The sequence below is a fragment of the Meleagris gallopavo genome, chromosome 9 (assembly GCF_905368555.1).
Source record: "Meleagris gallopavo chromosome 9, MGAL_WU_HG_1.1, whole genome shotgun sequence".
In the NCBI taxonomy this organism is placed as follows: Eukaryota; Metazoa; Chordata; class Aves; order Galliformes; family Phasianidae; genus Meleagris; species Meleagris gallopavo.
This window is the reverse complement of record NC_139412.1, coordinates 10,038,251-10,064,485: the sequence shown is the minus strand read 5'-3', so window position 1 is coordinate 10,064,485 and position 26,235 is coordinate 10,038,251. Positions and strand designations below refer to the sequence as shown.

At 34.9% G+C, this 26,235-nt stretch overlaps 1 long non-coding RNA gene across 1 annotated transcript in view; it reads left to right on the top strand.

Moving 5' to 3' along the window:
• LOC116216946 (uncharacterized) overlaps window positions 1-25,937 on the top strand; it is a 52,232-nt gene extending 26,295 nt beyond the window's left edge. The window contains exon 3 of the long non-coding RNA XR_004160686.2: window positions 25,663-25,937. This is a non-coding gene — a long non-coding RNA (uncharacterized LOC116216946). The remainder of the gene's footprint in view (window positions 1-25,662) is intronic.
• Window positions 25,938-26,235: the final 298 nt, after the last annotated feature.

The window sequence follows — 26,235 nt, the reverse complement described above, 5'->3', positions numbered from 1 at the left end:
AACTTATTTAGCAAAGCCTCTGCTTATTTGCAAATAACAATTGGGATACTATCAATGATAGCACAACCTGAAGTCACTGAAAAAACTAATTAAAAAATTGTTTACATTTAGTAAAACATCAGCTCCGATCAAAATTACCTTCCTAAGTGATAAGTCATTGTCAAAGTTTTTTCTTTTATACACTTGCTAATGCATGCAGTGAATTATTCCAGCTAATTCTAGTTTCTTTTGAAATTCATTAGTAGCTGTAACCACGGTAACCTGTAATTTTAATCCTACTTCACCATGAAGTCTTGCACAGTTTTTATCAGATGTGATGGTAAACTCTTCATTTATACATCAGACATTCATTAAATCATTTTTTGTCTGCCTCTATCCAAAAGAAATGACAGTTTTCTGCAGTATACAATGGTGCTTCTGTGGGTTGTAATGGGGGCTCTTGGTCTGTGTGTGTGCCACTTGTAGTTAGCATTTCCTTACACATCAGTAATGCTTTCCAGTATATTAGTTTGGTAAACAACTGAACTTAAAAATACTTTCTGTTTCCTCCTTTTGTGAAAGTCAGTGTCAGAAACTACTGCATTTAAGAATGAGAACTGAGACACAAAAAGTGACAGATGTACATGTAAACAGTGCTCCTTGTGCTCTTTGTTAACACATTGAGCCATGTTGGTAATTTCTTGTTAGTTTAGTTAATGGATGGATATTGCATGTCACTGATATATACACCTTTGCTTGGGTCAACACTGAGTGTGCAGGGCCCTATGAGACTTTGACAAATCAGTGCATCTCATGGACATATAATCAGCCATATAGGGGAGAAGCAAATGTGCTAGTGTGCACAGGTATACTTAGTGTCCCAGGAAGAACGTTACAGCTAGTAGAATGTTTGAGTGTTAAAAGCAGACTGCATGCAGATAGAGATGAGTTGTTTATCTGCTAGCAAGAAAGGCTTACATAGACAAGGAGGGTCTACCAGGAAATATCCTTCCTATAATATCTTGGTCTTCTGGAGAAGTATAAATCTTCTATTATTCATTCCTTAGTAAGGAACCTTGCTTAAGAGCATCCTGATAAGTAGACAGCTGTCAGTATGATTTAACAGAATGTGTTTCTTTCCGGTTATTTTCTTTTTTTTTTTCAGAAAGGATGATTCTTATGTTTTCACTGTTTATTTTTAACTAAATAAAAAAAAAGCAGTCATGATTTCTGAAGTTGTTATACTACTTGCACATGATAGGTATGCTATAGAGAACACAGTTAATAGTCTTTCTAACTGCATATTGCACTTCCTGCAGTGTCAGTTTTATTGGATAATAAAGCCAGATTCACTCTGGGATTTCATCTCCTTTTTTTATTAAAATTATCAGCCTAACTAAGGGGAACAATTAAAACCAGCATCATTGGGACCAGTGCTGATCCCCCGTGAATGTTACCTGCGTTCTTCTGTGGCTCATATCACTGAGCAGATCTACATGAAATGATGCATGTGTAATCTCTCTCACTCCTCCTGTCAGAACTGTTCGCAGAATTCTATGTAACAGTCAGCTAAACAGAACAAAATAATGATAGTCACTATGATGCTTACACAGAATATACACTGCAGCATTAGCTATCTTTCCATATCTCTAATTGGCTGTTCTTATTTCTTTTTATTCCTATTAGGCAACTTATAGCCTGAACTTTGTTCTGTGTAGAATTAGAGAGACTTGCAAAAGCAGTTTTAATTCAGTACATTTAAATCTTTCATGGTTGGTGTTGCTGTAGAAGTTGAGAGTGAGGCAGCCCATTTTGGACTACTCTGTAAGACTACAGTAATTGAATTTTTTACTGTCACAGGCTCAAGGGTTAGAACTTCTGGTTATGGCATTTCTAGGAGGGTTGAGATGCTGGTTCAAAGTCAGCCTTACACTGCTGGAGGCATTAGCTCTTTAAGAAGTTAGGTAAGTAGACATGGCCACTACTTCGGTGATGATTGCTTAATCTCTCTTAGGTGATCTGCCCTTCTGTTCACAAATATCCAAATCCCTTCCTCCAGCGAAATTCATTCAGTGTTGTACAAATATTTATTCAAGACAATGTAGAGATCTGAATGACACCAGAGTAAGACTGCTGTAACATCAATTAATTTCAGAAGGTTTTTTCTGGATTTATCCTACTTCGAGATTAATAAATAAATAAATGTATATTTATACTATATCTGTCTTTGAATCGTATAGCATAGAGTATAATGATGTGCTAAGCTTCATTTTCAGTTAGTAAAACTTAGTCCAGGGTAATCAGTGGAAAAATTTTACTGTAGACAAGATTGACAAGCTAGATGTCCCATTATCACTTTGGTCAAGCAAAATATGAATACCAGTGAATTCATTTTATTCTGTCTTGCTCTTCTGAGAATGAGAACTTCTAAAACAGGTTTTCTGTTTTTATTTTTCTGTAAATTTTACTTACTGGCTGTGTAAGATATAAACATTGAATTCTAGCCAGTTGGCCAACTAGTGAGTTTCCTACCGGATTAGTATTTGGTAGATAGAATCTAGGTTCTTTCAACAGAAATATTCTACAATACTTAAAAATAGTTAAACTTATTATTATACCTTTTTTGGGTCTGGCATGGAAAGGACTCTGGGGACACAAACATATAGTCAGGATATATGCTATAGTACACTGTTTCTGCTACTGGAGCTTTACTGCACCACCCCTACTTTATTTGGTCAGGAAAACAAATGCATGAATAAAAAACACAGCTCATGAAGGCAAATGTTCTGGCCTTAGTTACTGTGCTAAAAGTTTTCATGTGAAAGCTGATGAAATTATTACTTCACCCATTCTCTTTTTTTATTATTTTTTCTCCAGAATCTCTACTTTGAACCATTTTTATTTTGAATTTCATAATGTTTCATGACTCACATTTAGACTGCAGAATAGGCTTCTGCTCTGTTTTAGACTTGGCAAAATACTATATAATAATAATATTGCATTTAGTTCAGATAATTTTATTATTTAATGACTATGCATTATATGAAATTGGTGCCTTCTTGTCTGTGGATATTATTTTATTACGTTAAATATTCATTAGTTTTAGAAAAGTAAAATAGTACTGCAATGCAGAACAATAGCTTTTCTTACTTCTGTTTTATTCAATGATTTTTTTTTACATTAATACTTGGAGATCCAACTATTGATCTGATATTTCTTCAGAAACATCATTTGGTGTTTGGGGAAATTTAGGACAGAATAGAATTTGACATTTTAATAAAGAAGTGTGGCTTTGTGCTGCAGTTATCATGCTTGACTAGAAAACAGCAAACCAAGCAGAGATGATGATAAAGAAGGTTTTTTGTTTTGTTTGTCCTTTAACTTAAATCCAGTAATCTGCGGAATTTTAGTAGATCTAGGACCTAATTTGAAGGTGAAATTGTTACTGAAAACTTTTATAGTTACCTATTTAAAACCACGGGGTTTAAAATCTGCTCTCAAAAGGACATTGTTTGCTCTATTATGTCAGGTACTGAAACAAACTTTGCCTTTAGGATTGGATTATGAACTAAAGAACACCCCTCCAGCTATATTACCAGTTCACCCATTCCAAACATACCACCACCTTATTTCATTTATTGTAGCATTACCACATCCTTCATTCCGGATAATCTGTATCCTTCAGATAGAGAAAGATGTAGTTTTTAAGAATTGAGAAAATGATTTTGTTCTTGTGCTCCAGAGAGAATCCCAAACAGAAAACTCAGTTTTAAGACGAACTCTTTAGTAAGGTAATCTTTTATCATCTGTTCTATCAAAAACATATCTTCATTTGCCAGAATTTCTAGTCTTTATATTAAACTGTTCTGCATAGGCTCAAAAAGCTTTGTGATAACATTGAGAGTTGCAGTAAAACAGTCCTAAGTTTTCAAGATGGAAATCTTATTTTTAGAAAGAACAGCTATGTATAATCATTATTCAACACCTGTGTAGGTCAGCATGTAAGTCAGTATTTTCAGGTGTTGGTGCTTAACATAAATGGGCTCTAAAACTTGAATGATGTAAATCTTGTTGGAGGTCACAGAGTGTCTGCTGTACTTGACATTTGGCAATTCAAATTGCTTTAAAATATGTTTTTCAGTGACCTTGAGAATCAGTGGCTTTTCTTGTAGGTTCTGTCCAGTATCTCAGGAAGCTGTAAGGGGAGAGATGGTGGCTACTCATTGTCTAAACAAATCAGTCTAATTTTAATAAGGATCTTCTTAAAATATGAGTCTTATGTCTTGGCCTCAGTGATCTAGTTCAACAATTTCTGAAAATGAATAGACTTGTTGCTGGGGTTTTGGAGCTTTGTTTGTTTCTTTCAGGAAGGATTTGATTTTTTTTATCTGCAGATTGCTTTTAATGCATTTTATTTTATTTATTTTTTTGCAAGGTGGGAAAATATTCTCTCTTTCACTCCTGTTTCTTAAGATGCTTTATGGGTACTTCCTGTGCAGTGATGATCAGTTCTAACTCTGCACTAGCAACAGCCTTTACCTAGACAAGATATCAAGAAGCTGGACAATAATTTTTCACAAACTTCTACTTAAAACTGGAACAAAGGTGAGACACCATGAGGGCCAGACTATTCCGCTTGAGCACACAGTGATTTTGAAATGCTTAGCATATGGTACCATAATGTAATGACCCTGGCATTATATTGCACTTTATTGTAAGTGGTGTCAGAGTGATTGTATGTTGTGTTAGACTCATAAGAAGGCCATCAAAATATGATGATCTAATGTTGGCAAGCAATTTTTGTTTGAATGCTCTTGAATTTGAAGTTTATTGCACTCCTGTTGATTTGGTCAATTGTGAAAATACTCCCCAAGAGGCTTATTTTCTTGCTATGTTATGTCTCCCAGTTTAAGATGAAGCTCCTTTCTTTTTATTTGAAAGGGAAGTTTTGCCTCAGTTTTATTTGGAAGAACAGAAGGTGGTGCTTGACTTGAAGCTCTTTCTCATCTTTTGAATGTTACCAATTAAAGTCAGGTTTTGATTAATTACTAGTTTACTCATTAGGACAGAGACAAGAAAGTCACGAATACTGGTGAGATGCATTCAGGGCAAATCATGGGAGGAAAGTATCAAGGAAAAGAAGCCATCAGTGTCTCAAAGGACACTGATCATTTTGCTATAGGACATTTTCCAGCAGCCAGTTCAAACTGGTTTGAATGAAGTAACACAGAAACGAGCTATCATTTATAAGTAGTTTGATGCTCATAAGAGCACTTTTCCTTGAACATGAGTGAATGGTTGCACATAATATTCTTCAAATACCAGGCTACCACAGCAAAGTAAATGTCAAGGGTATGTGCACATTCTCAGACAATCAGTCTTAATTTAGTTTAATTTTATCCTCTTATTTTAAGAGACTTGTGGTATCTGCTGTGCCAAAGGAGAGAATTCCTTTTGGAAGTAAGGAAAGGGTTTATTATTGGACACTGTATCTCTACTTCCCATTTATCTAAAGCTACATATCTTAGCACTAGTGCTTTCTCTGTCATTTTCATAATGCCATTATGTAGAGGCCTTGAAATTGTCTTCACACTGAGTGTGAAGATCTCCATCAGTTCTTCATGTGTCACCCCATAGTTAAAGCTTGCAGCAGAATGATACCACTGTAACACTGGGAGAACTCTGCTGTGGTAGCAGTCCTGGAGGCTGGAGGTGTGGTGAACTGGTGGTGATGATCTGGCTGTAGAATGGGGGGAGAATTTGTCTGAGAAAGGGCAAGTTGCTGATAGAAAACTCTTTCTAGTGCTCATCCAAAAAATGGAACTAGAAATGTCAGAATCTAGGACCTCTCTTGTAAATGGTAACTTTGGCCTTCTTGAGGCGTAACATGTTAGCAGTTTAAGACTTGTTTAGTTAAGTTACTATCTGCTAGCTCTGATCAGGTCAGAAGTAAAAACATCAAAATATGTTCTACATTGTGGTGATGTGAACTTAAGGGAACTCTTTTAAATGTGAATGTAACCTGACTTTAAATTTTTTTTAAGAAGTTGATAAGTGCCTTTCAGCTCTTCTGGGGAACTGCTGTTTCCAAAGTCAGTGGCTCTCCTCTTCATACTCATGTTTAGCACAGTATTTTCAAGGAAAACCTTGAACAGAGGGTGAAACCAGAGTGTCATTGGTCGTGTAGAAACAGAAAAATCACAAAGCAACTTGGAAATAAAATGTATTTGAGATTGTAGAACCCTTGACCATAGAAGGGTTTATTCAGCAGTTAAGTGTCCTTTTAAAATATTGGACTTCAAAAGCAGCACACAGTTCTCTTTCTAGTAGTTAGCTTTGATTACTTTATCACAAAACTGCGCTGGAATTGTTCCCTGTAGCCAGAAAATAAATTTATTTTCCTCTGTTTTGTTTGATGCTAGTGTGTCAGTGCAGATCTGGCTTACTCTGTTGCTTTCACCTGTGAAAGTATTCTCCAACAACAATAGATGGTACCAGGATGTGGCTTTTCAGAAAAAAAAAAAAAAACGCCATGTTCTGCCAGCAGTGGCTCCCAGCTGGGAAATTGGCTCCACCAATCTTGTAGCATGGCTGCTGTAGCAATCGGCAACAACTCTTACTGATGTGTTGTAGGAAAAAAAAAAGTACATTCCTAAGGTGAATTATATTCTTGCACTTGATGAATTCAAGTCAGGGAAACAATGTAAGACACTTTCAGTGCTCTCTGTGTGGCTTCAGTTCCTCTTTGAAGTTAATATTTTGGTTTTAATACAGTAGGTATTTGGCAGTCTTTCTTTCAAACATAAGGGGAATCTATATCTAGAAACACACTTAAAACTTCCTGGTTGGATGGTTTGATCTAGAAAGAGTATATCAGTTATGAACTTTCCTGCCAACCGCTTATTTTTGAAGGAAGGAATTCTGATGTTTTTTTAAGCTGAAAACTATTGCAAGTAACAATGATGAAAAAAGATAAAAACCTTAAGCTGGTGAAGCCCATCTAAGAATGATTTTACTGGTGCAGAGAATGAAAAGATAGTATCTTTGACACAGGGAAAGGAGCTTCAGATTTAGTTCTAGAACTTCTGTATCCTGAAAACACTCTTATAAAAAGGCAATAATACTGACTATTGCTTATCTATTTTTTCCTTAATGAAAGCTTTCATGAGCAGATACTATGTACAGCAAAGTGAAATTCAACACTCATAAAACTGGGTGAATTTGACCCCACAATACATTCAATTTCTTCTTTTTCCCTTAGAAAATTTCCAGCACTTAGCCAGCACTGCTTATTTTTCCACAGTTGTGTCTCAACATGTAGTCTGCCTGTCATCTTCCTTTTCTTTCATGTGTAAAAACATGTTGCTTCCTGCATCTTCTTACTTCTTGGTAAGATGCTGAACTGTATTTATTTTTACCGAATTTTTTTTTTATTTCTCAGACAGCAGCAGAACAAGTAAAAAGTCTTGCATTTAGTGTGTTGTTCATTCATTTACTTGCACTGCTCTAGTGTCGTTATCCTAGTAGGAACAATAGTGTTTCTAGATATGAATAACAAAGCAGCATTATGCTTCCTAATCTATCTGAAATATCAGTACAAAATCGTCTCGGCTTCTAAAGGAAGAAAATGATTGACTGCTTTGTTGTTTCTGGTTATTTCAATTAAAAATTTCAAGTGGAAGTAGTGAAGACTGTTGATACATTATCCAGAATTCAGAGGAAATCAATAAAAACCTTAATGACCTCCCTACTCTGTTCTTTAGATTGCGTTAGTCACATCTTGGGAGAGCATTATGGCCATCAATCAAGCAAACAAATTACTTTATTTTCATATTGTCAACATGGTGGCAGCCCTTGCTTAATCTTTCAAAGCTAGTTCTGAAATTCTGCTTGAAAAATAGAACAGGAAAAAGATTCTGAAAGGATGATGAACTTGAAAGAATATACAACCAGTAATTCAGACACCAGATGAACTTTAGAAAACCAATTTGTGTTCTTTCCAAGAATAGAATCATCTAGGTATGTAACCCTTTGCCTTCTTTGTTGAACCTGGAGAACAGATAAAATGAGCAGAAAGATTCTGTTACAACCATAGTGTAAAGTACGCATGCTGTCCAATTTCTGGGATCCCTGTATTATAATGAATACAAAATACTCAGAGTAACAATTTTTTTAATAAAAAAATTTTGTTGTAATTCATTGTGACAGAATAAAAACTCAGTTCAAGTTGTTCTTATGGCTACGAATGCATATATCTTAAAATTCTGTTTGTTCATTTGTCACTGTTCAAACAATGTTTGTAGGGCAGCTGATGACTGAGTTTATTGCTTCCAGAATGCAGATTTCCATAAAACAAATGAAATGCAGAGCTGTTCTGTGTAAATTAAGTTAGAGGCTGTAATCTTTAATGTTTAGATGAGGATGATTAGAAATATTTATGGATACGAGCTCCATCAGTGGTCATTAAAACAATGGCTTGGATACAGCCTTTACTTCAAGTCCCTGTTTGCTCAGAATGGAGGCCATACTTGAAGAAGGATCACCTTACTCTTATTTTTTTTTTTATATTCTTGGTTGAGCATTTCATTAGCTTGAGAGCATTTCATTTCTTGAGAGAATAAAAGGAGATGACTGCTTTCTCTAGAGACTGTGCAGCCTTTTGGTCTATCTTCTCCATCTGTGATAAGTTTTTGGATGAATTTGACCCTCAAATGTGAGGGCTACTCTGAAAGTAATGGCTCCAAAAGTGTTTTTTCTGCAGAAATCAAAGCTTCAACACAAAGACAGCATTGCCTTTTCTCTCAACCACCCCCAGTAATATTTCTTTCCCCTCTTGTTTTGATATCAAATTAAAGATAGTTTTTTTTTTTTGATCCCAGGAGACTGATTACCTGAATTTCACTGCACAAAATGTTCAATTTCTAACAAAAGTTATTCATTAAGGTCACAATCAAAATTCCTGATTTAGCTGAGAAACTATTTTCCTATTTATTGGTGCAAGCCTAGTTTGCAATTGAAATGTTTTTAATGGCTGGTTTAATGAAGGAAGAAGTTTTATTACAGGACAAAAACTCACTATGAATGAGACTTATAGTATAGTTTTCTTCTGCTTTTGGTTTATAAATCAGTGATCCTATTTTGTTGTCAAAACTGCTATGAGTTTGCTGGGTAAAGTTGTTCTCTTTATTCACATATGCTCAGCATTTTTGTTTTTTGCTTTTTTTTTTAACAACATTATTTTTATAACATTAAAGGGATTGAGATTTCACAAGGAACTTTTCTCATTTGCATGGCAGCACATTTTTTTTTTTTTAAATAGAAGTTTTCCAAGCTAAATACTTGAATAAGACTCCATGAACCAGGTAGACTTTTTTCCAATCAACTTGGAAGTCTGTTCAGGAAAATAGTGTTAATAGAGACCTGCCTAATATTGGTACATCAGTTAGTGTGATGCCATTATCTCAAACATCCTTATAGCTATTCTAAAATGCATTGGTTCTTATAACTTTCAGGGCTCTGTAGATGGAAAAGAGTTGCAATATTTCTCCCAGAACAGAGAAAATCTGAATGATGTGGAAGCTATTGTTCTCACATTTGCTTATATTAGTACACTCTCAGACTTCTTTCAGGAAGGGTATTTGTCTTTTTCAGGTTGGATTATTTTTGAAGCACTTAACTTTAAAGAGTCAATGCAAACAAACCTCCTGCTGATTTCTCATGGATACTAGCTTGCGAAAGAGAGGTTACTCTGTTGGGATTAATAAAAAAAAAATCATCAGAAGTTCCTGCCACTTTTCTTTTATTTCATTATGATCTCAGCCATATTCTGACATGGTCTCATTCTGGTGAGAGAGAAATCAAGGTGTCTAAACCTAGGGGATCAGCGATCAACTGCTGCATGGTTGGAATGCAAGGATACAATGATGTGGTGTCTCTAAAATAATCCACATTTTTACATGACAGGATGTTTTCTCTACTAGCCTCTGCTTGTAAGATTCAGCTCAGATAAGAATACTAGTAATCCTTCCAGTAATGTTAAGAAAAATTGGGTCAGAGCTCAAAACAAAATTCTCCTTTATTTGTCAAGATTTAAGTACACTATTTTTATAACAACTGAATAATTTACATCACTAGTTTGCACTCATACACATCAGTTTAGGTCAAGCTTATTGTTTATTACAATTAAAATCAGTTCATTCTAGGCAATTGGAGGGTTGAAGTAGAAATTAAGAAAAAAAGTTTTTTCTCATTGTTTTATTGAGTGTCTTACCTTTGCACAATTGAGTAAATGACATTCCTGCTTGGCAGAAATTCTTAGACCCATTACATTTTCATAACTACTGATCTGCCTTAAACAGATCCAGCTGTGATTTTATGCATGCAAAAATTTGTCATGATCTTTAAGCTATTAGACTTTTTTTTAATTTAATTAGTATAAAAGTCATTTTGAATATCTAGCTTTAGAGTTCATGATATTTGTTTCTGATAACCTGGAGTAATTTAAACACTACGGACTGACTGATACCTTCCAGATACTCTGTAGTGTTATATAATATCGTCCAGATATAGAGAACAATTCAGACTTGTTACCATTCGTGAAGTTGGATCTAGACTCATTGTTTACCAGTGTGAAGTCTTTGTTCTGATTTTTTTCCTTGTGGTATCTACTGTGGATAACTCAGCATGCAATGTTGAATAACTCTCTGACTTGTAAGATCATGTGGATGATTTCTATTTTAATGACGGAGTAAAATGAGATGTGGGAGAACACAGGGAGCAAAAGATCAAACTGACGTAGGTTGAGTGTTATTCAGATCTTAGAAATGATTAGAGACATTTCAGTCTAGGCATCTTTGGCCTGACTTTTGTAGATGCTTTCTGATTTTTGGTTGTACAAAGTTTGTACAAACCACTTTGAACATGCAAATTACAATATACAAAAGAGTTTTAGATATCTCATTTATTTTCAAGAAACGTATAAATTCTGTTGAGTACTTGTATATTTCAGCTTTGACATCCAGTTCATATCTGTCCTTTGCTGCAGTACGTTCTAGATGTTTTTCTAGATGGAACCAGATGTTTAAGACAAAATATCATTGAGTTTGTAAAGACAGTGATTAGGGATCAGATTGTAAATCAGATCTTCGGGAGTGTGGAATGTTTCAAGGAGCAGTGTTAAGGTAAAAAAAAAAATCTCTGTATTACCTGTATAAAAAAATTTTCTTCCAACTTTTTCTAAAGTATAAGTGATGAATGATAAAGAGCTAGCATGAAAGTGTGCCCCTTAAACAATCAACATTACCTCTGTCTGTTTGGATTATGTGAAGAAAACACTGGAACTTTTCCTCAAGGCAATATGACTCAAGGATCCTTGACACTCGCTCATGTTCTGAGCCACTGAATATAATCCTCTTATAAATAAGGAAGCTATGCTTAGCATATTTACTCCTCTTACAGATCTATCAAAGGTGATACATTCATTCTTGAGTAATAGATCACTGCTATGAATTTCAGAGTCTATCTGGAATATTATAGAGACCAGGATTTTGTGCTCAGTATCTCAAAGATGTCAGTATCTCATGAAGTTTGATTTGCTTCTTAAGCAAACAGTAAACAGCATATTTGAGAATGTGTACCAGGCATAGTTTTCCTGACCAGTGCCATATTCCATCTCAAAGACACAAGATTTGGACCCACAGAATATGCTAAGGATTTACTGGATATCTGCATTTTCCTCTTTGATAGTTCCAATTGTATTTCATTTCTCTTTTTCATTCACTCAACAATGCTAACCTCCCAAAATATCCTATTCTTGAGATTTTTTTTTTTAACTCAGCCAGTGGTTTTCTGAGGTTTGAAACAGATTATAAAGTCCATTAAAACAAGAAAATTGGTCATTTTGAGTAAATTCCTTCATGCCAAATAAGAACTATTAAAACAGGGAAGATAGGTTGGTTTTGGTTTTAAAATGTTTTAAAAATGTCAGGTCATTTTTATGCTTTGGTTCAATGAATATTTGTAACATCTAAATATAAAACAAACAAATCTTCCAAAAATATACATGTGTGCATCTCTGTGTCTGTATTTGTGTGCATACAGTAGCTTATGCTGTTCACATAAACTGACTGTTCAGCTATAATATTATGCAGTTGAATGATAATTGCAATGCCAAGAATTGGGGGTTATTTAAAAGGTGAATGAGTAATGGTGAAATGGCTTAGAAGAGCATCTTAAATTCATAATGGTCATTCACATAAATAACACTTTACCATTTCCCATCTGTCATCCTCTGTGAAGATTTGTGGTACCCTTTGATCAGATGACTTGTCCTTGAAGTACAGTTAGCATTCTAGTGTGAAATATCAACTGTTCTGCTGACAGAATGAGTTCAGTCGGCAAGCATCAAACACTCTGTATGGCACTTATCATGGGAACTAAGAATAAAAGTTTTAGCCCCCAGGCAGAGCAACCTGCACTAATAAGTGTTGCATTAGGATTATGAAAGCCTTAATTTTTTAAAATTGAATTCATTCTGGTGGTAACAACATAGTTCAAAATAGTTCAAGCAAAGCTATGAACTATCATTGCCTGATAACCTCTCCCAAGTACTCACCTGGCTGTTTAGAATGCTTCTGTTACTTCCACCCCCACACTCATTCCCCCCCCCCCCCCCAGTAATTCCTGACTTTACTTCTAAATCTTTTTCTCCACAACTACATTTTGTTTAGTTTAGTCTATGTTATAAATGGAAAAGTAAGTAATAACACTGATAGGTAGCAGGGGAAACAAAGCTGAAACAAAGCTAGATCATTTTTAATGAAAGGAAATTAACATAATTGCATCTCTCCTAACAGAATACACAATTAATGTGATATCTGCTCAGGTTTTAGAGTTCTCTTGATGACCTGATACTTGAAGGAAGTGAATATGTAGTATGTAGTCATGAGTCAGAGAATATCTCTATAGAAGTAATCCAGTACAGAAATGTCTGTATAAGTCTGATTGAATTTATTGACTTCAGGATAAATAATTTTCATCTTGATGTGTGTAGGCCCCAAATATGCTGTGAGACAGCTGAACCCTGCAAAATATCTCAACTTTTATGCTTTTATCATCCACAACTTCTTTCTGGCTTAAATGCTGAGCTGTCTTTCTGTGAAAATAAGGTCACATGCACAGTGTACTTCTGGCTTTTCCTTCCCACACAAAGCCAAAAGTAGTTTCTACAGACATTTGGAGCCAGCAAACATTTCCACTACCTACAGTGTAACTCTATCTTTAAAGTCAATTCCGTCCCTTTGCCTTTTCTAAAATAGCTTGCTTACACTGATGGTGAGCAAAGCTGTCTGTGGAGCTGACCTTGAAGTCTATGATGCTTCTTGTGTGGAACACAGAATTCTTGGAACACACAGAACATGAATGCAAAGTAAGGATGATTTTTTTTTTGAAGCAGAGAGTCAGTTGCTTCCACAATGGGATTTCCTCTATTACAAGCATTAAAATTGGAGATTTCTTGCTCATGTAAAATACTTTGAATGAATGCATATCTTATGACAAAGCATAAGCACTACAATGAGAGCTGTGTTGCTTTTGACAGAATAAGAAGTACAAAATGAAAGAGGAATTTCATTACTATGTTACATGCAATGATCTTTTATTCTGATATTTGCTACAGTTTTTCTTTTGCCTGTTTAGGAAGTTAAAATGACTTCTTGGTTTACTTATAAAATTTAAACATAACTTGGATGCAGATCAAAATATGCCTTTCAGTTTGCTCATTCAATACACTTTTATTTAAGTTGTGCATATGGGTATATGCATTACAACCTAGTTCTAAATACCTGAGGATGTATTTCTTTGTGACCAAGTATGAATGTGATCTAGATATTACAAGTATTCTAAATTGTTCAGTGTCGAACGTTGCTAATGAATAGAGGTATCTGTGAATTTTGCTGCCAGCAAATAAATCTTTCCTTAGATGTCTGGATGACCCTGAGCAGAAAGGTATTTTAATAAAATATTCAGTTTTTTCAGTAGACTCAAACTTATGCGTAGATAAAATAATCTATCAATTTTATTTCTTATAAATACAATTGTCTTAGTTCTTTGTTACTTTTCTTCAGAAAACTGGAAAATCTTCATAGTTAATTCAGTAGGGAACTGATACTTTATTTCCACTGAGGCTAAGATGATATTAAAGAACAACTGGTACATCAGTGATGTTACTTAGCTATCTGGACCCCATCCAATCCTCTTCATAATTTCTAGATGCGATGAGATTTGCTAGTGTTGATTTTCATTTTTTTACCTGCTCTTTCCTCAGAAGCAATAGAAGTGGGGAACAGTTTAAAGATCAGTCAGTTCCCCACAAAAATTCATCACCTTGTTTTCTTGGTGGTTTCTTTCCACAAAAGTCTTAGGGGTGCAAAGGGATATACTAACAGTGATGAGTGTGCTTAGCCCCCTGTGGTGTTAATCCCAATTGTAGTCATGTTCCTGAAAGGATGGTTGCAGGACAGAAGGGATGTGTCAATCCCTATTCACATAAAACAGCTGGGAAATTAACAGTGGAGATATATTTTTTTTTTCTTGAATGATCATAATGTATTCATTATTTATGATATTCATCATGGTGAGATGCATTTATGTAATTTATTCTTGCAATAAATTTCTGTGGAGGTGAGAAAAACCTTCAGACATTCTTTTATATGGCATTTTTTTTCCTTAGTAATCTGTTAGTTGTTGATCACAGGTCATTGTTGAAACTGGGGAAATTTTCAGGAATGAAGCAAGGCTTCTATTTTATAGACATTTTTCCTCGTGATAAGGGATGACAGGAAGTTGGCTTATTTCTAAGAGGCTAATTCTATTTCAGTAGGGTTGATTATTTTAATTCTGTTAGAACACTTATGATATGAAATATTAGGAATTAAGAGCTTGGAGAACGCATTCTTTTAACATGATTTTGTATACAAAAGTCTTATTATAATGCATGTTTTTGATTCTGCCCATGCTCAGTTAGAGCTTCCTTTCACTTAGTGGTATGGGTTCAAGATGCTGTAAGTCATGTATGTTGGATGAATACTTTATGGTTTTTTTTTTTTTTTTAGACAAAAGCTACATCAAAACTTCCTGGTGTGGCTTAAGCTCACAAAAGGATGAAAATTCTCAGTGTTGAGATTCAAAAACTGCTGCAAAAGGGTGCCTTGAAATAAAGCTTAAGTGGTTCCCTGTTGTGCCTTGATCTTGCTTGTGAATGTCTGTGCTTTTGTTGGTGCAGACAACAGTTGTCAAACAGAAGTCTTTTAAAAAAGCTGGGGAAGGGAAAGAAAATAATCTCCTAAACTCTTCTGTTTAGGAAAAAGTAGAAAGGTCCACACTGGCTGGGGTCTTCAGACTCAAAATTTCTTTTGTGTGCCATACTCAGAGGAATAGATGAAGCTGAACAATAGCAGTTCATTCTTGTGGACACAAACTTGTTAAGAATTGTATTGTTGTTATTTTCCAAGGAACTACATAGTTGTCTGTATTGCTTGCTGTAACACCTTAAGGAGCCTATATATCAAAATGGCTTTTGTTTTGAAAGAAATCAGTAGAAACTGAAAAAGGTAAGAATTTTTTATGCAACTCACTTAAATGAAGCTTCTCCACTCCACCAATGGTAAAGGATCAGGATTTCTTTTAAAATCAGACTGATTTTTATTTTATCAGTTTGCAATGGCTGTGTAACTAAGACAGTGTTCAGTTTTCTGTTCAGCCTAAAAAAATGATTCTATGTATCTAGAATATGCTAGCTAGTAGAAAACAATAGAAAATAATGTTTAAGAACACAGTTATTGATTGAAATATCTTCACATTGAAACAAAGTTGACATTTAATTTCATTTTTACATTTTTCTTCCCATTATCATGCTAGAAAATATACCTTCATATATTGCACTTACCATTAAGCAAATGAAGTGTTCTATTCACAACCTGTGAATGAAACAAAACGGATGCTTATACTGCGTATGAAAAATCATTCTTAACAGATTTTTTTTTCATCAACAGTACCAAAATGACAACTGTGAGTCTACCTTAAAAGGAGAAGTAGCTACAATAAAGGCAAAATAACCCTCACAATTGCAAAAAGCTTTTCCATGGTGCTGGAAATAACATTTCCCCTTGCTCCCTTTTAAAATAGCTTATCTGTTAGAACAAATAACGTGGGCATTCAACCTTCAGACAGATGAAAGGACCTTTTTACAGAGAAGTAATCCACTGATGGATTAATTTAATTTAAAGCCCTTAATTGCTTAAGGGTCAGCCCCATTTTATGTTATAGAATATTATTTTCATGTTTTAAAAGAGATTGACATAGACTTTTCCATCAAGAGGAATTTATTTTAGTGTCAGTTTGTCTGGTTTACTTAAACTGCCTATGTAAGATTGATATATTGCCTCCTAAAACTATTTTACATATATGATAATGCTAATTTTTTATTTGTACTGGAGGAAAAAAAATGGAGAATAGGCTACAACACTGTAGAGATGCTTTGGAGGCCTAGTATATTTCAAGTATTGCATGGAAATTACAGCCAATTGCAAGTGGACTTTTGTGCACTTTTTGTTGTGAAGTGTAAAACATGAGCAATCAGATGTTCTTTACTTTGCTTCTTCAACAAGACCTGAAAAGCAGAAAACAACTTTGGCATTCAGCAGCTTAGTGAATATCACATCAAAAACAATGTTTATTTGCAGAGATGATCATAGTGAAATCTGTTTTCTTGTTTTATTCCATTCCATTACATTGTTTAATGTAGGATCTGGATTTAGGTTCTCTGAATCACAAACCTGAACTACCATTCTATTTGTTGCTTCATGTATAGTGATAATACAGGTGTCCTACAAACGAGGCTGGAGAACAGCTGCATGGGTGAACTGAGTATTTGATCCCAATGAACTTTTTAAATACCACAAAATGTTAAGTAACTTTACAAACCATACTACAGGAACTAGTGAGTGCACTGTTTTTCTTTGGTTACATTGCAAACCTTGAGCGATAGCCAGTGTACAGCTTGTGTTACTGTATAATAAGAAGTAATGATGTTCATACTTCTTATTTTAAAACAGCCGTGGCTAAGGTAAGTAATACCATGTTTCTGTTTACCACTGACTATCACTGATAGTTGTAATGTAAACAAGTCTAATTTCTGGAGATGATATCCTGGAAGATTTCAGTGGCTGCTATTTGTCAAACATCAAGATAATACATCAGATTAGATGGAAAATTCTCTTTCATGCTTTCATGAAAACTAAATTTTCTAGATATGGATAATGACTATAATGTGTTTTTTAGTAGTGGCATAGTCTTCTCAGGCTCTGTCCCAAAGGCTTTCATACTCTGTAAATACAAATGTTTCAGTCTTAGAAACTGTTGAAGTATCAGATATGATGACTTCATTACAAGAGCAATGGTATAAGAGCAGCAGACAGAGTATCATATTTGGATGCACTGCACATCTAGGAATGACAAAATTGAAAATAAGAGCCTACATAACAAAGTGGCCAGCATTTTGGTTACAAAATAACTAGATAAACAAAGTTCATGAAATGGTTTGATTCATTTATATACTTAAAAAAATAAAACAAATTTTTATTACTCTTCCATTTGAGTTAAGTTGAATTTCATTGTATTGGCATCAGGAGACTGACATGTCTAAATATTATGTGACTAATGAGATTTTCACAGATCTATCATTATGATTGATAACCAGCCCAGAGAGATATTTAAGTAGGGATAACAGTAAAAGTCATGACTAGACCTCTGATCTGCTGATTAACAGTTCTGTGGTGAAACAAATTCCACCATGTAGATATAGAACAAAGAAAATCCACAGATCAATGTCTGGGTAATTGTAGATTGAAGTTTAATAGAAGAGTAGGAACAAATTTAATGCCCTTTCTCACAAAATCTTCTGATGAATTTTTTTTTCAAACTCTGAAACTAAAGCTGCTTTAAAGAAATGAGTGCTAGAAGAATATGGAAGAAGATAGAAATGAAAAAAAGAAAAGAAATTGGCTTGTATGGATGCAAACTTGACTTAGTAAGACTCTACATCCAAATATCCATGATATATTGGACTTTTTTCATCTGTGTGAATAGTTGCAGAAACTGAGTTCCTCTTCTCTCATTCTAAGCAGCCTGGGTAAAAGACATTTACAGTCTCAGACACCTATATTACTATGCCTGAAGTAATAAATTCATAAGTATTCTAAAATACGAGCTCATTTTGGAGCTCTATGAAGCTATTCACAGTCTATGCAATTAGTAATCCTTTGACTGTAAATAGTATGCCCTTAAGTAGTATTTGAGACTGTGGATTCTACCATATAAGTAGGTCTATGTAAATCCTTCATTGCTATCAATTTTTGTCATGCTGTTTCCTTGTTTAACTCCTCAGGGTTTCAGTAACATAATAATGTTTATGGAGTTATGAAAATCTAATGTAGAAAGTGCTTTATATCCCAAGATATTGCCCATAATTTTCCTTAAAATGTTTGCAGATGCAATGCATTATGAAGGAATAGTCATTCTTTTTTAATCAATAAGTAATTATAAAATAACATTCAGATTCCAATGAATTGCACAACTGAATTATTACGTTTTGCCATTTGTGTGATAAGACTCATGACTCTGGATTCTTTTTCCCAATAATCTGCCATCAGTGGAGCTGTCGGTTTTTCTTCTGTAGCCAAGTATGTGGTTCTGAGTCATAGAGTTCCATGTGCCATGGTTTTTACCCAATCCAAATGCTATAACTTGCATCACATAAATGAATTAATTTAATCACATTAATGAATAAATGAATTAAACATGGATCTAGTGCAGTTTGATTTGTAATAGTAAAAGAATAATGTAAGGATGCCAAAACCTAAGGCTGTCTCATGTTCTGACACATTTTTGCACCAAAGAAATAAGTATGTTTCTGTGATATAACATGATATGACACAATATTGAATTTTAAAATTCAATTTTACTTTATCAATTTATTTTCATTTTATTTATTACTTTAAGATGTTTCTTATTAAGTTTAATTCTATTTAAATGCAATTCAAGAATTGGTTCTAGGTATATAATTAAATCTTGTCAATGTTATAATGCATGTAATATATTTCAAGTATGAGTTCTTTGAGTTGCATACATGTTTTGTGCTGGATTGTGCGTCAAACAGTCCTGATGTAAGCTGTAGCAACAGAGAAACAGGTACCCAAGGCAAAATAAACGGAGATATGGAATTTTGGTAAAGTCACTTATCCCCAGCAGGTTAACTTTGATAGGCATAACAAATTAGCGTTATTTCCATACTATCTTTTTTAAAGTTCAGCCTTCCTTCAATGGATTTTATATTAAAATATATAGTGAAGTCTATTTTCCACATTTGTTTTCTCTCGCTTCTCCCCCTGTGGATTACCATATAGTTTTGTAGATTTAAAATGTGCAGGAAGGAAGAATGGGAGAGATGGAGAGGCTTTCTGCCAAACTAGTGGTAAGGATTCCTACCAGCTTCACTTGCGTTCCTAAGGGAGGTTTGTATTCAAGCAGCATGCTGTAGTGTAGAAGCCAGAGAACTCTGTTCCTTGCCAAACGGACAATATTTTGTCATGATGAGACTAAAAAAATCTCCCTGATCTTACTAAAGCATGCCATCCTAAATCACAAAAGATAAATTTGGCAGTTCCCTATAACTGCAGTTTTTAGCTGTGATACTTTCCTTGGCTCAGATAAAATAAAGGGAACATTGTCATTATTATTTTTTTTTAAAGTGGGCTACCATGCCCTTCTCTGTCTGACAAAGTGAAATGCCTTTGAAGGTATTTTCATTAGGAATCTACTTTCACCTTCATGCATTTTATAAAAGCTAAAACCTTACAAAGTTCTGCTCTTAGTAGGATTAGGAACAGCTGCCAGGCTCTGGATTTTCATTGCAATCCTCCTGCCTCTTTGACATACCTTTTACTGAACATCAGGAAAGACCCCAGCCAGGAATCAAATGGAAAGATTGTCAGTGAACAGGAAAAGTGGGCCCAATTCAGCAATCAAATCTCTTTCCTGTGTTGAGCTGGATCTTGTTGGAATGGGTCTGGTTCAATGCCAGAAGTCGTCAACTGATGAGGGGCTTTCTTCCCAACTCTCTTAGGTTTTTTGTGTAGCTATGAGCAAATGACTGTCCTTTGAAGAGAAATGAAGTCTTGAAATTTTGTCTTTTGTTTCTCTTCTTATGAAACCGTTCTTTTTTGCCCTGCATTGATTTGACAAATATACCAATGCCATTTTGTAAGCTGCACAGTTCAGGATATAAATAGAATAATAATTCTACGCTTACCATTGATCATTAATGAGCTGATTAATGATTAATCAACTTTCCTCTCCTTAGTATAATAAAAGAGCCCTGAGATATCTAACTCTGGCTTTGTTGTGATCTGTCACAGAAAAGTTCTTATGTTTTACTTATGAAATACTTTAACGCTGATTGTGTAATAAGATTTTGTTACCTTCTGCTCTATTAGTCCACTAAACTGGCAGTTCTCAAGCCTGATTCACGCCATTTCTTGGCAGCTGAATAGTAGATAGTTATATCAGTAAGGCTTCATCTGATCTATTGCACTGCATGTATTATACTGTGGAGTATTACAGACAGCAGAACTCTCAGAGTAGCTCAGTGTTCATTTTTCATGTGTTCACTTCTCATCTGTTCATCTCTCTGAATCCTGATTAAACTTTGGACTTTGCTGTAGATTTCCATGGGTTGAATTAAATTTTTCATGATATGTGCTGTAAACAAGATTCCTACATTTTCCTTTGGGTAGTGAAACTGTTCCTGTGGGAGGGGTCTCACAGAAGTTTGGGTGGTGGCAGTGATCTGCCTCTGGCCAACAATGCACAAAAACTCTGGCTCTGTTAACAAGGGCCTCCAGCTATGTGCTGCACCTGGGAGGTATTAAGATCTGTTTCTAAACCAGATAATTGAAAACAAAGAGGAGTCAGGATGAAAAATTCAGATGTCCAAGATACATGCATTAACAGCAAATTGGTTTCTGCCCCTAAAGAAATACAAACCTCATGATAACTTTTAGTCTTTCTCCCCATGTATCTTTGCTTTCCTTAGTAACACCTTTTGTTTGGTTAAAACATGGCTTTCATAATAAAGGGCCTGTGGATCCTCTTGGTTTGTGGTGAAAGAGGGTTTTCCTCAAGGAGGCAGGCAGGGGCACAAGCTGCCTGATGATCTTGTCATGAAGAGAGACCTAAAAGAAATCTTTTTGTCTTCTCTGTAATAATAGTGAGAAATGAGCTGCTTTTTTTTTTCCCTATGATTTTAGTTCTGTTATCTAATAAATCTGTCTATGAAGTAGTGAGTCCATTACCAGACAGAAATCTTTTGATCAATTTATTTTTTAATCAGAAGATAGACAGCCCTCCTCAAAATAACTATCTTTTAATTAGCAGGAAAACATCAAAGGTTTTGGACTCCATCCAGCATAGAATAAGGGCATTCTGAAATCTCAGAGACTTTAGTGAGAAAACCATCTCAATATGAAGGGGAATTCTGGCCAAACAAGTCAGCTGACTGGGAATGGTATGAAGTCTCTGAGAAGGATGATCTTGGGGGAGAGGAGAAGGACATAAGAAGAAGGGTAGTGTGAGTTAGAGCATATATCCTTTCTAGGGCAGAAGTCTTGCCTGATGAGCAAAAAGCTCAAAAGACACTTCCTGCAGATAGCTTCATAAGTCAGGCAGTGGCTGAGATAAAATTCCTGGATGAATTTGAGGTCAGAAAGTCAACAGCAACTCTGACTGTTTTTATTTTCTTGTAAAGGATAGCTCACATAATGGTGAAATGGATATTTTTACATGTCTTTCACTCCCGTCAGAAGATCCTCTAATAATAATTAGAGCTGCCCAAACAATAATGAAGATGAAAGTTGTTTTGGAGCTTCTTGGTTATTTTAAGAAAAAATGGCAAGTTGTTTTTTTTTTTGTGTGTGTGTGAATAACAGAATTAAATCCTTTTATGGCCCAGGGAATATTAAGTTAATAGCTCAGTTTAATAAAAGAAAGTGTGATTTAGGCAAAAAAAAAATTCCATTAATGAATAATGGAACTGAAAGAGATAGAAAAGGGAAATGATGAAGTGGAAACAACTAAGCATTCAAACAAGTCATAGGAATCAACTAAGAGAAAAAATGTATTATTTGTATACCAGAAGGGTGAGAGTCCTTGGAAAATAAAGCCTATTAAAGTTTGCATATTTGGTGGCATTTCATCTTAAGGATGATATAAACTTGATAATAAAATCTCTTGTTTTTCTGTGCAGATCATTTGTCTGGTGCTTCACTAGCAGTCTGACTTGATGCTTGTATCCTGACTGATGTAATGATTGAATAGAAATTCAGTCAGTTTTGCAATGTTTCATGTTAAGAATTAGTTTGTGGAATATGGGGCTTTAAAGCTTGATCCAAAATCCACTTGGATAAGCAGAAGTTAATGAGGTGTTACAGTGCTTACTCACCTGTACAAGTAGATCTCATGTCACTAACAGGAAATGTAGATCAAGGTATACATATATTAAGAGTAATTTCAATATGTATCTGTTACACTAAAGAAAGCTGGACAGTCATGAAGGAATATCAGTGCCAGCATCCTGAGGAGAAGAATTCAAATTTGTTTTGTGTAGGGAAGATCTGGCATTTAATGACTCGGAATATTCTTACTTGAAGCAGAGCATCGTTTATAACCTCCCTTTCCCCCAAGCACTGCAGTTATGGAAAGTACTGACATGCAAGCTTATAGTGACCTGCCATTGCAGCAGGTATTTTGCTACTTCCAGTTGCTTATTAAAAGTTTTAGAAAAGCACTTTTGTTCTAGCTGCTGTTGCATCAAAAGATGTAATACACTGTGGCATTGCACTAAGTTGCCTAATAAGAAATGACAAAACTTGTCATGTCAAGAATTTAACAAAGAATCATTTCTCTCTCCCATATTGTACCTGTTAAAAATATATACATTTCATTTTAAAGACTTCATGTTGTATAAAAATGTACAAGATTCTGCAATATCACTTTAGAGTTGCCTTTCTATGTAAGTGGCAGTCAAAAATGTACATGGAATATTTGACATAAAGGAAATGAAAACAGTTAATTGAATTTGCTATGCCTCTATTCCTTGCTGTATAAGTTTTCTATTTTTCTTCTTTATGCCAGCGTTCTGTCCTGATGGAGAAAAGACAGTTTGTTTTGAGAAACTAAAATGAAGATAAAGGTTTCTGACTGAGTGGCTTGCTTTCTATTAATATAGCACAATTCATTAGCTAGGAGGGGAAAAAGGGAGGTATAAATCAGATCTTGGTGCTTGGAAACTCAGGTACCACTAAGAGGTCTGTTCTTTATGAAGAAAATCTGCTAAGAGTAAGAGTAAAATGTTTATTTCCCTCTTTGTTACATCGGGAGTTACAAGAGCTGTACTTTGGCTTTTTAACAGACTTCTCAGTATTTTTTGGTACTCTTGCTACAGGCTTGCTAGGTTTTTGCTCTTATCTATCTCACCACTCTTTCTGAGAAACACTTAAATGCAGCCCTAAGCCTAGCAGATTTATGAAGGTATGACTCACATCTCCTGTGAGAACGTCCTTTACCTGCTAGAAGCATCAGCTTTGTGTCACTAAGGAAACAATCCAACTCTCCAAGTCCTCAATTCCTGAGGACAACTTCTAATAAAAGAAGAAAGGCAATTCAAATCAATTTTGGAAATTATTTTGTCAAATCAGTACTTATTAAAGAAAATTCTCTATGTAGAGCTATCACTGAGCTTTTTCAACCTGAATGTGAGACTGCTCTGGTGAGTTTCATTTCATGCAACTTAAAATAGCTGAAATGTGCTCTAAAACTAGCTGCTCAGACTCTATTTGCAATCACCTTCATCAGAGGAGAACAATTCCACTCTTTTACATCTGGACATATTGAGGCTATGCTGCCTAATGACAAGCTACTACTAACTATGGCAAAGAAGCCACCACAGAGCTCCTGTAACCAGTTACTTGCTGTTGAGTCTGGAGATTTGTGGCTAAATGATAAAGTATTGCCTTAAGTAACCACTTTTAATGATAAATAAACTGAGTTGCATATACCTTCCAAAGCATATGACAGACAGAACTCAAAGATGGCACTCATCAGCTTATTGTAACTGCATTTGTCTCTTTAAATGAGGTATTTTAATCAATCACTGCAGTAGACAGCATAGGGTGTTACAAGCAATAAAACAGCTCAAAGTTGAAAGCTGGTCATAGCAAATGACAAGATGCGTCCAGTCTTCATATCAAGAGATGAGTAATCTGTGGTAGCAGAACAGGATTTAGTATAAACAGGATAATGCTAGGAGGTTTAAGAGCTCACATCATGGAGAAATACACATATCACAGCTGGTCATGACTGAAGTGAGTCAGGGAGTATATCTTATAGCTAGCTGTGAATCCCTAAGGACATGCATAAAACATTACAAGTCATGTAGAATTATGGACTGATAGTGGAAAGGGATTGTCTGATCCCATAAAATTCTGTCCTAACTCCGAGTCCAATCTTTTTACTCTTTGTTCTCTTTAATGATGGAAACTATGTTTCGGAACATTACCTCTCCCATTTCTGGGAGATGAATTGTCACTCAGACATGTGCTATGATTAGAAAGCTGAAAGTGTGCGTTGCAGTATAAAAGGCAGCTGACACTGAATTTGTAGACGATGATCTACAGTTCACTGAAGCAGAATTTAAATGGTTCAGCACCATTGTGGCGTTAAGATGACTTCCTTTGAGCACCCACAAAGCAACGGGAAGAGAAGGTTGTTTGCAAAAAGCAACAGATATCTAATGGAAATGGTAAAATTGGAAGAAAGTCCTACTACCTTGTTGGACCCCTTTTGTCATACGGGAGATTGAAATCTGGAGAATGGCATAACCTAGCACATAGGTGCATGAGTAAGGTCTACCTCAGAGGAGCAGCTTTGTTTAGCATGGATTCCTGGCCATCACAAGTGCAGCAGAAAACCCAGGTTAGAGATTCAGTTTGGGACTTAAAACAGCAACAGAATTATATACAGAAAGACCTAAACCATAAGGGACTCAGAACTGTAATGGGCATAAATTTGACAGTGACTGTGAAATCCTGTTGGACTGCTTGTACACCCAGATAAATAGAGCTGATCTCAGGACTGGAATAAGTTTCAGCCTTCAGTTATTTTAAAGCAAATATGGGAAATGTACACAATGCAACTTTCAAATTCTAATCAAGAATGCAAATTCCAGATAAGTGTTCAAGTCAAATGTCACCTGAATTTTAAGTAGGATTCCTATGTATGATGTTGTAATTTCAAATAATGAATTAGTACAGAACAATTTTTGTTTAAACAAACACATGAAAATTGTCAACAGTTATGTAAATATAGGAAAGACATCACACTGTGTGCACTTGTATTTGGATAAATGTCACAAATGGAATTGCGCAGGAAAGTATTGGAATGGTCTCTTGATAGTAATACGTGTCAGATAACACCACTAATAGGTTGTGATATTGAAAATCTAGTAGTGGATAACAGTATAATGATTTCTTTATTTCATCTGAATTTGTTCCCTCTCTGATCTTTTGTTTTCAGACCATCAGAACTGCAAATGTAACAGAAAACAAGGGAAGATGACGGGGAATATAATGGTTGCTTTTTCTTCTTTTGAGGTATATATGTACACATACAATTTTTAAGTCTTATTATAAAAAATGTCTGATTCATGGCAGTATGAAACAGTTAACCTGTGACTATAATCTTTGGCTAATAGAAATGTGAATATAATCTTACTAAGCTGGGGTTTATTTCCTTCTGCTTCTGACTGTCACTCTGAATTCATACTTTTGGGAAAAAAAAAAAGAAAAGAAAAGAGATTCATAGCTAACCATACTTTTATAAAAGGTCTTTTTGTTTCATTAGATAATATAGTTCACATGGTGGAAATATGACCATTTTCACTACTAATTTTTTCATAAAGTGTTCATTTGAAAATAAAGATGATTGCTGTAATAAATAGGGCTGAAATTATCATTCAATTCTCTCCTCCCAGGCCTGGTATTAAATATTAACCATTTCCAAAGTTCAAAAACATCTTTATGTTCCACAGTACTATTACATGCAATTTAATAAGATTTCAATAAAATGTACCTGTGTTGTATGGTTGAT